The sequence below is a fragment of the Lolium rigidum genome, chromosome 1 (assembly GCF_022539505.1).
Source record: "Lolium rigidum isolate FL_2022 chromosome 1, APGP_CSIRO_Lrig_0.1, whole genome shotgun sequence".
Lineage (NCBI taxonomy): Eukaryota > Viridiplantae > Streptophyta > Magnoliopsida > Poales > Poaceae > Lolium > Lolium rigidum.
In genome coordinates this window covers 24,544,548-24,552,419 of record NC_061508.1, presented here as the reverse complement: position 1 = coordinate 24,552,419, position 7,872 = coordinate 24,544,548, and the positions used below count along the sequence as shown (strand labels likewise).

At 42.5% G+C, this 7,872-nt stretch overlaps 2 long non-coding RNA genes across 2 annotated transcripts; both read right to left on the bottom strand.

Moving 5' to 3' along the window:
- Positions 1-1,682: 1,682 nt before the first annotated feature.
- On the bottom strand, positions 1,683-2,425 carry LOC124669696. The gene is made up of 2 exons (XR_006992298.1): positions 2,235-2,425; positions 1,683-1,913 (listed from the first exon to the last, which is right to left on the bottom strand). It is a non-coding gene; the product is annotated as an uncharacterized LOC124669696 (long non-coding RNA).
- A 60-nt stretch (positions 2,426-2,485) lies between these two features.
- On the bottom strand, positions 2,486-2,963 carry LOC124669688. Its single transcript, XR_006992296.1, has 3 exons — positions 2,910-2,963; positions 2,606-2,834; positions 2,486-2,512 (listed from the first exon to the last, which is right to left on the bottom strand). It is a non-coding gene; the product is annotated as an uncharacterized LOC124669688 (long non-coding RNA).
- Positions 2,964-7,872: the final 4,909 nt, after the last annotated feature.

Genomic DNA, 7,872 nt, shown 5'->3' with positions numbered 1-7,872 from the left:
TATATGATTTATCTTTCGCACTTGTGATTCTACCGCGGTCTCTCACACGTGTGACTCCATAGATCGTATATCGGTCTTTCTCTCGGGGATTCTACCTCGTGTCTCTCCTTGAGGGATTCTATCGTGATAGTGGTTCGGGCTATCGGGAGTAAACCGGAATTGTATCGGGTTGTGTTGCGTGCGTTCGCGTGTGTTTATCGTGTTCTTCACCGTGTTCTTCGTGTTCTTCCTCTTCCCCGCCTTTTCCTCGGTCAATTCGTGAGATCGGGCAACCCACGTGATCTTAGGCTGCATCAAACAACGTGATGATGACATGTCATGTATAAATACATGTCCAAGACGGCCACGTCTTACTTCGTGAGAACCAGCGCGACGTCTCCCTTGGTTGGCCTCGCCGTGGCCGGCAGAACAAGAGCTGGGATAGCATCAGACTCCTCCCAAGCGAGCATCGCCGTACCTCCCTCCAGGTGCAGACATCATCTCCAGTGATGCTATGGTATGGCCTTGCGGTGCTGTCCGCCGCCAGGAGTACGTTGCTGAAGCTCGGCTGTTCCGGCTAGCTAGCTAGCAGTGGCGTTTAGCGAATCAAAATCATGGAAGTACTGTATACGTATCTCATCTTTCGGCGTCCCCGCATGCATCTTCCGCCAGAGCAAGCCGCCCTCCAAGTTCGATTCCTCACTGCGGGTATTGATTAAAGGTTATTATATTACTAGTACAAATGCTCGTGCGTTGTCACGGGTTTTCAAATTTTATTTTCCTGTGCACATATATAATTTACAACTCACTATGAAATTCAAAACAAATCAGTGAGTGCATAATGTACTACAACATGATATTACCGATCGCAATAACAAGACACCATTGTTGTGCATCTACAAGGTTATAAATTCTAGGTCTTCTTGTTACCCTTTCACAGTAAGTCCCACACATGTGTTCTGGGCTGTCATAATTATCAACTCAACAACCTCACCTTTTGGATGTATTATTGTCTCACAAAAACATTGGGTGCTACAAACATAGCTATAACTAAAGGAAATACTTCTTTTCTGATTAGTTCGAACAACACTTTGATATTCACAAACGATGTAAAGCCGACACCTCCTCACTCTCTCGAGCTCACCCACTTTATCGAGCTCCACCACTCTCTCGAGAAAGACCGAGCAAAGACCGGTACCTCCCCTGCCTCTCCGTCACCGATGCGAGAACCGCCGCAGTTCTGCAGCCTTCGGAGACCACACCTAGTAGGTTCATCGTTAGACACCGGCGCCGCACCATCGTCGTCGTGGCCGTCCTCCGTACGAGACCATGGATCTGGCTGTTCGTGGTCCCTCACTCCGATTCTGGCCGCGCAATTCAGCTTCGGCGTCCTTACCTTCAGCAAAGAGACATTCATTGACAAGGTACTACTTTCCCCTTAACTAAAATATAATATTCCACTGTCATGGTTTTCTCTATTTCTCCTATAAAATGCCCGTGCGTCACCACAGGTAACAAAATAAATAAAGAAATAAAAAATAGTTAAAATATAAACATCAACCATCAGCAAACACCCCTAGAAAGATGTTAGAGTTTACACAACACACTTATGAATCAGTACTGCAGGTGCACGCCTAAACTCTTCGTCCCACATCATTCAACAATAGAAAAATAGTTTGTATTATTAATATAAACTTGCAACATTTAAATTAATAAAGCTTTATTATGATAAAACATCATTGGGTACATTTTATTCGAACATGATTTACGAATAATCTTAGACGTAAAGTTAAAATAAGTAGACTGCAAAAAAATCCTTATAAAGTCCACATAATCAGCTAGGATGGCAGGGTAAATAAGAACTCTCATCTGATTCACATTAATTCGCGTGGTGTACCATTGTTGTACATGTGCATAATCTGAAACAAACATGCCTCAGAAATGAGAGGAACACATGTATTAGTGATTTGCATAATGTGCTGACATACAACTGAAATCTTTGATGCAGTTAGAACAGAAGAAGTTACAAGGGGGGATTCTAGGCGAAGCGAGGGTACTTTATTTGTAGGAAGGCAAGAAGTATAAAGTTATGCATGTTTGTCTCCCAAATATGTCGAATGAGATAAGGAACAACATGAATAATTTATTCTTGAAAACAACATCATATCAAGTAGGATTAAAATGATGCACAAAAATATGGCATGAGATTAAAATAGAATATTTGAGAGGGATGCATGTGTGATATGTATACACACCTCAAAGCATCTTTGCTCAAAATTATGTGCCCCATCCTCGGCTAACAACTCATCCGTCAGTAACATCCACCAAACTTTATACCAAAGGTTCTCCCAGCCAAAGGCGTGAAAAGGCCACATTAGTATCACAGGTTATTATCAAAAGTTACCTTCTGTGGCTCGAGCCGCACAGGAGAAGCATTTGTGGCGTACGGTCGACTGTCGGTACAGCTGGGGGAACAGGGGCTGCAGGCTCGGGATCTCGCCGACCACCGCCACAAGGGGTCTCCGGCATCATGCTGGAGACAGCAGAAAAGATAAACATTAGTACTGCAAGTCTGCAATGCAGAAAATGATTCTCGACAGAATGCCACAGCTGGAAATTTGATTACATTGCTTAGAATGGCTTTCTCCCGACAACTTTAAAAGGATTGCTTAACCATCTCTTCCTTGGTAACTGTTCTTTTCACTTTCTTCTCCTTCCTCTGATTTTTTCTCCTTCAAATTTGAACACTTCTGAAGGTGAATTCGATTTGCTCCTTCTCGAAAACTCCGTTTTAGAGAAATATTGTTGGTATAGGATGCATGGATAACATTCATTTTATTCAGAAGCTCATCAATCTACAAAAGGCCAGGAGTACTCAGATCAGAACATCATAAGAAGCAAAATGAGCTAAGCATCAGAAACACATGTACCGTTTGCATTTTCTGCGTGTATTTGCTGGTCACCAGTGAACTTTGCCAAAACCTGCAAAGAATAATGATTGAAGCGCGTGCTAAACCAAGTCAAATTAGCAGAATGCATTGTCTGATCCTGCATTTCTTATCTCTTTTTAGGTGCCATTATTTAGATGAACCGAGGAGAAATCAACCTTAGTCTCTACTTTTGGTTTGGCAGAAATATTGTTGGACTTTGATCTGCTAGATATCTCATCGGAAATGTCGTTCCATTCGGAAGTTATCATTTTGGAAACATCCTGCTTTACACAAAAAAAAAAGATATTAGTCAATTGAAAAACTTTTGACCAATAATTACTACAACCAAGCCAACAAACAGATGTGTGGTGATGGCCAACGTGAAGCTGGTCGCCCTAGTTCGGAAGAGCAGCATAAAAAACCTACAACTGGCTTCAGACATGTAGATCTTCTGCGGGTTAGCTCCTCCGTGGGGTCATGATTGGCTTCTCCATCAGCGCCTTCTTGTTCTCCGTCGGGATTCTCCTGAGCTGCATGACAGATCTTGATTAAAATAAGTTCATAGAACACACTTAAAACTTTTTTTTGGATTACTGCATTTTTGCACAACAATACCACCTAAGGCCTTTACTAATTCATTACGACAGTACCAAATTCCTAAAGGTAGAAAAAATGCAGTAAGCACAATCGAGATCGCATTGTCCGTACACTCTACAATATTTGCTTATCAACAGCAACAAGTAATAAAATGAAGTACCATATTATGAAAATCAGTAAAACAAAAACAAATTATATATTTCAATGTAAAGATGCAGGCTATGCACTGTAGTCATCTTTATTTATGATCAAGCATATGTACATGTTTATTCCTCAGCTTTTTTCCCTCTACATTCAGTTAAATATCATGTAGTACTACTACGCGCAGTCCACCTGAAGAAATACAAAAGTTGACTATAGAAACATCAATATGCACCAAAACCACGACCAACCTCTACAAGGGGCTCAACGCTGATGAACTCATCATAGTTGCGATCTGCCACCATTCCTCTGGTTGCCAAGATAACAATAATGTAGGTATGATTAGCGTCTCATCCATGCTAATGCTTTCTATGCAAAGTAATATGAGAGTCGTTTATAGAAATTCTAGCTCTGACAGTGCAGGGCACATGTGTGGTGATGGCCGACGTGAAGCTAGGAGCCTTAGTTCGGAAGGGCAGCATAATAAACCTACAACTGGCTTCAGACATGTAGATCTTCTGCAGCTTAGCTCCTCCGTGGGGTCATGATTGGCTTCTCCATCAGCGCCTTCTTGTTCAGCTGCACGACAGATCTTGATTAAATGAAGTTCAGAGGACACACTCAAAACTTTTTTGTTGGGTTGGATTACTGCAGTTTTGCACAACAATGCCACCTAAGGCTTTTACTAATTCATTACCTGACAGTACCAAATGCATTGTAGTAGATAGACAACATATGGGGCAACTAAGAGTACACATGACATACATTTATTAATGTGGGCATATGTACAGTGATTCCCTAATTGAAACAGCAACCCAGTACACTTAGTCCAAATTTGAAACAAATTTAAGAAACAATGTAATGAAAAGAAAATTTATAGTCTGAGAGAATACTACAGCCATATATCATTTAGTATAGTTGAGAATGAGCTTTAAAAGAATACCTCGTTAGTTTCTAGTGATTAAGATATGTCAAGCAGACCACCAGCAGGCATGAACTTGGTAATATATACCAGAAAATGAGTTGTTTGTATTCTGCGTATCTCTACCTAATATCAAAGAAAGTGTGTGTGCGGTCAGGGGCAGAGCTGGAGTTCGAGTGACCCTGATGCACAACTAAGTATAACAAAAAAATCGAGCAACAATATATAAATAATATTTATAGCTTACAACATTTATAATATTGCATACTTGAAGAACATACAAAAAAAACTGGTATTTAAAAATCAAAAGGCCTACAATATTGATGAGCCCGCTACTTTGAAAATATATCTTCCATTTTCAAATTCTAAAGTAAATCATCAAATGAAACTCAACAACCTACAAGATACAAAGTATACTTGATTTTAAGTGGAAAGTAGTAGAATGACAGAAAATATAGTACTCAAGGATTCTGAATCTCCTCTTTCTAATTCAGCTCCTCTCAGACATCTTATGCTTTTTTTTTTGAGAAATCTATCCATTATATCTGCTCGTCTGAAAAAATATTTTTTTATATGGGACTTCAAATTTTGTAAAATAAAATGATACACCATACATACTTCCTCCGTCCATAAAAAGATGTCCAAGATTTGTCTACATTTGGATGTAGTTATGCACTAAGAGTGTCTAGATACGTCGGAATTTAGTCAAAAATGCGACATCCTTTCTTAGTGAACAGAGGCAGTATATAAATTATCAAGCCAGAACTTTCTTTGGGTTTCGTACTTTCAACTAAAAGATCGGTAGCAACAATTTTCGCCAAAGAATAGAGAACAATTTAGGAAATACCGGCTGGATGAGTTGATTCTACCGAAAATTACAAGGCAGCGACCACGGGCGTACCTAGAGAAGATGGGACTGGCGACCTGAATGGCTGATTCCTGAGGGTTGGGGCGCTGAGCGACGCCGGCCTAATTGGAGGAGACGCTGCCTGCCGAGCAGCACACCTACCTGTAGCCTGCCTACGTGCATCGTACATCGGGATCGATCGATCGTCTGGCCTGATGTCTCCAGGCGGGAGGGGCGTGCAGGGACGTCAGGCCGAGCAGACGGCGTGGAAGAAGATGAAGCTGTAGGGATTCGTTGCATAGAAAACAAAAAAATTCCTACTGCGAGAACGTAATCCAAGCCAAGATGCAATCTAGAAGACGGGAGCAACGAGGAGATGATCGAGACTCACCCTTGAAGATTTCCAAAGCCAACAAGATGAGGCTCTTGTTGCTGCGGTAGACGATCACTTGCCGCTTGCAAAAGCGCGTAGAAGATCTTGATCACGGTGCCACGATCGGGCAGCACGTTCGTACTCGGTCACACGTTCGGTGTTGATGAAGACGACGTCCTTCTCCCCGTTCCAGCGGGCAGCGGAAGTAGTAGCTCCTCCTTGAATCCGGCAGCACGACGGCGTGGTGGCGATGGCGATGGAGAACTCCGGCGGAGCTTCGCTAAGCGTGCGGGAGGGGTGGAGGAGAGAGGCGGCGGCTAGGGTTTGGGAGAGGGGTGGCCGGCCACTATGGGGTGCGGCCTCCTTGAGGACTTGTCGTGGCCGGCCCCCTCCCCTATGCCCCTCATTATATAGGTGGAACCCCCAAGTGTTGGACTACAAGTCTTCGAATAAGACCCCAACCCAAAACCTTCCATGTAGTAGGGAAACCTACCCAAGGTGGGACTCCCACCCAAGTGGGATTCCCACCCTTCCATGAAGGGGGGGTGGCCGGCCCCTTTGGTGGAGTCCACCTTGGACTCCCCCCTCTAGGGTTGGCCGGCCATGGGGAGGTGGAGTCCCTTCGGGACTCCTCCTTCCTTAGTGATTTCTTCTGGACTTTTCTAGAACCTTCTAGAACCTTCCATAAATGCACCGGATCATTTCCAAACTTGGAATATGACTTCCTATATATGAATCTTATTCTCCGGACCATTCCGGAACTCCTCGTGATGCCCGGGATCCCATCCGAGACTTCGAACAATTACTTCGAACTCCATTCCATATTTCAAGTTCTACTATTACAACATCAAACCTTAAGTGTGTCACCCTACGGTTCGCGAACTATGTGGACATGGGTGAGAACTCTCTCCGACCAATAACCAATAGCGGGATCTGGAGATCCATAATGGCTCCCACATATTCAACGATGACTTTAGTGATCGAATGAACCATTCACATACGATACCAATTCCCTTTGTCACGCGATATTTTACTTGTCCGAGGTTTGATCATCGGTATCACTCTATACCTTGTTCAACCTCGTCTCCCGACAAGTACTCTTTACTCGTACCGTGGTATGTGGTCTCTTATGAACTTATTCATATGCTTGCAAGACATTAGACGACATTCCACCGAGAGGGCCCAGAGTATATCTATCCGTCATCGGGATGGACAAATCCCACTGTTGATCCATATGCCTCAACTCATACTTTCCGGATACTTAATCCCACCTTTATAACCACCCATTTACGCAGTGGTGTTTGATGTAATCAAAGTACCTTTCCAATATAAGTGATTTACATGATCTGATGGTCATAAGGACTATGTAACTATGTATCGAAAGCTTATAGCAAATAACTTAATGACGTGATCTTATGCTACGCTTAATTGGGTGTGTCCATTACATCATTCATATAATGATATAACCTTGTTATTAATAACATCCAATGTTCATGATTATGAAACTAATCATCTATTAATCAACAAGCTAGTTAAGATGCATACTAGGGACTCTTTGTTGTTTACATATCACACATGTATCAATGTTTCGGTTAATACAATTATAGCATGATATATAAATATTTATCATAAACATAAATATATATAATAACCACTTTTATTATTGCCTCTTGGGCATATCTCCAACAGTCTCCCACTTGCACTAGAGTCAATAATCTAGATTACATTGTAAGGTACCTAACACCCATGGCATTACGGTGTTGGTCATGCTTTGCCCTAGGGAGAGCTTTAGTCAACGGATCTTCTACATTCGGATCGGTGTGTACTTTGCAAATCTTTACTTCTCCATCTTTGATGTACTCGCGAATCGAATGATAACGCAGCTTGATATGCTTCAGCCTCTTGTGTGACCTTGGTTCTTGTGCATTGGCGATGGCACCCATGTTGTCACGAGTAGATGACTAGTGGGTCCAATGCACTAGGAACCACACCGAGCTCTACAATGAACCTCTTCATCCATACCGCTTCGATGAAGCCTCCGAAGCCGCTATGTACTCCGATTCTGTTGAAGACTTCGCCACCG